Genomic DNA, 3,963 nt, shown 5'->3' with positions numbered 1-3,963 from the left:
TGAGAGGATGGGAGGTAGCCACTGACAACGGTGAAACCCTTGCATACAGCTTGCCATGGAAAGGAGTAAGAAGGATTGGATGAAGACAGTAGGAAAGCAGAGAGACGGAAGGGATCAAGCATCTTCATACGCTTATCTAAAATTCCTACCAATGAATTACATAAGTATCTCTATCTTTATCTTTATGTTTTATTCATCATCCATAACCATTTGAGTTTGCCTGACTAAGATTTACAAGGTGACCATAGCTTGCTTCATACCAACAATCTCTGTGGGATCGACCCTTACTCGCGTAAGGTTTATTACTTGGACGACCCAGTACACTTGCTGGTTAGTTGTGCGAAGTTGTGTTTATGCCATGGTATTGAACACCAAGTTTTTGGGTTCATCACTGGGGATTATTTGAAGTTGTGAAAAGTATTGATCACAATTTCGTGCACCAACTACCAACATGACTTCTTTCTTGTTCTTAAATTGTTGTCCAACCTGGAACTCATTGATTGGATCCTCTTCGGAGCCTCCCTGGGTAACGACCAATCCGAAGTCATTGCATCGAGATTCAACCTCGTGATATGATCCGGTCGGTCATATGGTCGAGAAATGGCAGGCTGTGTCAGAGCGATTTGTGTGTCACCGTAGTAGTTCATCTTTTCTTCCTCATCACTATCATCAGGAATTTTGAGTGGTTCTTCATCAGCATCATCTCTGTCATCGGGGTTAACTTTATACTGATCCATCCTCGGATCCCTGATAGCAAAACCCTCATGACTTTCAACCTCGTCATCCATCAAGTCAACATTACGAACTTTAACATTAGACCCTTCTTGACTACCTTTTCAGGTGGCATATTTAGATCCACCATCATCCTTCTAATAGTTCATCTAACAGCTCTACTCCACGAACTATCATTGACAGTATCTGCAGATGATTCTCGGCCACCCAACTCAACGAGAAACACGAATAATTCCAACAGATGAACATTTGTCCATCAGTTGTGCCACTACTTTATAAGTTGTACGTTCTCATCGTCACGTGAACGACACCTAATTCAAAATAATAGAAATATTTCTCACAACCGTGGTCTAATAAATATACTAGCAGCAGAGACAAGACAACCGTAATATACCTTTTATAAAACAAACTGCCATCTACTTCGGTCGGATATCTGTAGTAAATTTTCTTCACCCTTTTTGCCTCTTGTTGTCCGACGGAATGCAATATCAGATTCTTCAACGCTATTAGACTGTTGACTTCCGGTGTCATATAGGTAATTGTTAGTTGCCCCGATCTAAAAACGATAGAACTTTCTTCATCATACATTATTTCACCATCGTAATGAATGGATAACAATGGATTCCTTGATATTATAGAGAAAAAAATCAACAATGAGAACGAAAGTGGAAAATAAAATTGTGGTTCTCCGATCCACTCTCCAACAGGAATGCTTTTATTTTGGAAACTTATTCTAGATTTCGCCGGGGGTGCGGTGAACTTGCCTTAATGTAAAAAAAAAATCGTATTTCGAAAAATAAAGTTCAAAAATCTTGTTTCAGGAATTAATTAATTTTATTTTATATTAGGAAGAAATCGTTATATTTTATGATTAAAAAAAAATCTTGATTCTACCTAAAGAAGATGGTGAAAGACTTTGAAAGAATATATGTGTGTTGAATTCTATTGTGCATCAATTCACTGAATGTATTATTCATTGTGTTATGCAGAGAGAAAACTCCTCTGCATTATATATCTCACAAACTAGGAACAAATACAATCAAACTAATTGTCTAACCACTCCTAACCATTTCTGTTATTGGAGTTCAACTCCTCTGTCCTATCATCCCCCTACAAACTTAAGGGTACTCTTGAAGTGACCTTAAATTTGTTTTTGAAGCGTGTAAAGGCTGATAAGGAGAGGGGTTTAGTGTAGATATCAGCAACTTGATCTGATATGAATTATGTGTAATTTTTTCTGGTTCACTCTCTCCCTAACAAAATGCAGTTTGAGTTCGAAATGTTTGCTTCCATGATGAAGAATTGGATTGTGAGACAATTGAACTGCACTTGCATTGTCAAAATATATAACTGCAGTGGTTGGAGCCAAACAATTTCTGAAGTAGTGTCTGATAAGGCTCTAAACTCTGCTTCAGCACTTGATTTATTAACAATGTTGTTCCTTGCTGGACCATGCAATCAAATTATCTCCTATGTAAACACAATAACCAGAAGTGGAGCATCTATCATCCATATCCGAAGCCCAATCTGCATATTAACAAGCAAGAATTCTCAAGTTAGTGCAGGGATGAAACAAAAGGCCTTGGTGAATAGTTCCAACTAAGTATATCAAAATTTTTCTGAATAGAAAATCTCAGGTCTAGTGAGGGTGTAGGATCAGAAAAGAAAGCAACACCACCTTTTGTTAATTTTTCTGATGTAATCATGGGAGTGGAGACTGCCTTGGCATTAAAGCATGCCAGTTTTGTCAAGTAAATGACAGATGTATTTGGTTTGGCATAGATGGTATGCACTTGAATCAAGCTGTTTAACTTCGATTCCTAAAAAATAACTAAAAGTGCCTAAGCTTTTTAAAGGAAAAATGTTATGTAGCTGATGAATAAAAAAAAATTCATAGGGCTGTTCCCTGTTACTAAAAAATCATCTACATAAACAAGAACATAAATAATAGAGTTAAATATTTTTCTAAAAAACAAGGATGGATCAGATTTAATGCTTTTGAAGCCAAAAGTAGTTAAAGTAGCAGATAATATGATGTACCAAACTTGAGGAGCTTGTTTTTAGCCATAAATAGCTTTATTCAAGTGACAAACCATATTAGAGTCACCATGTGTAAATCCCAAAGGTTGTTTCATGTAAACAGTTTCATTGAGCTTGCCATTGAAAAATGCATTGTTAAAGTCATATTGTAAAATTGGCCATTTAGATGATAAGACTATGGTTAGAATAAGACGAATTGTACGTGGTTTAATTACAGGACTAAAGACCTCGGTAAAATCTATTCCCTCAATTTGATGGTTTCCTAAAGCTATTAACCTGGCCTTATATTGGAGGACAGAACCATTTAGACTTGGCTTAAAAGCAAACACCCATTTTGAGCCAATTACAAGAGTTAGATAGTGTAGGAACCAATTGCCATGTGTGATTCTTATCTAAGACATCAATTTCAGCTTGCATTGCAGCTTTCCAGTGAGGAAGTTCAATGGCTTGCTTAGCAGAAGAGGGTACAGTTTGAAGAAAGTTAGGATCTGAATTTAATGTAGATAACTTAGTGTGCAAAATTCTTGGCTTTGAAGCACCAGATTTTGACCGAATAAGCATAGGATGTTGATTAGAAGAAGTTTGGGGGGGGGGAAAGATGAGAATTGAAGGAGAATCAGTATGAGATTAGAAGGAATTAAATTGTTGTGAGTAGATACAGATGCTGAATTATTAGAAGAGGGAGGATTAGATACACTAGAAGTAGCATTGGTATTAGGAGTAGTAAAAGAAGAAGAGTGATTAGTATTGCTTGCTGAAAATTGTGTAGAAAATGCAGGAAAGTGAGAATTAGAATTAGGAAATATAGAACATGTAAGGAATTTTATAGCCCTTGTGATTTGGAAGCATAATCTATAAACACAAAAAGTTGGGATCTATAATCTAGTTTGGTAGTGTTATAAGGTCTCATAAGGTGATTTATTTGAAAGAATAGAAGAAGGAAGTCTGTTTATTAGAAACGTGGCAGACGAGAAAACATTTATTATTGTCAAGAGAGATGAGATAACTATAACCATGTTGATTTTAGTTTAGGTTGATAACTATGGTTATCCGGATATGAGGTGTGGTGGGAGTAGTGATGATTTGTGCCATGGATCTTGTTAAGCTCTGATTCCATCAAAGAAATCTTGATTCTACCTAAAGAAGATGGTGAAAGGCTTTGAAAGAATATACATACTGTGCATCAATTCA

Source organism: Arachis duranensis, chromosome 4 (genome assembly GCF_000817695.3).
Source record: "Arachis duranensis cultivar V14167 chromosome 4, aradu.V14167.gnm2.J7QH, whole genome shotgun sequence".
Lineage (NCBI taxonomy): Eukaryota > Viridiplantae > Streptophyta > Magnoliopsida > Fabales > Fabaceae > Arachis > Arachis duranensis.
This window is presented reverse-complemented; position numbering follows the sequence as displayed.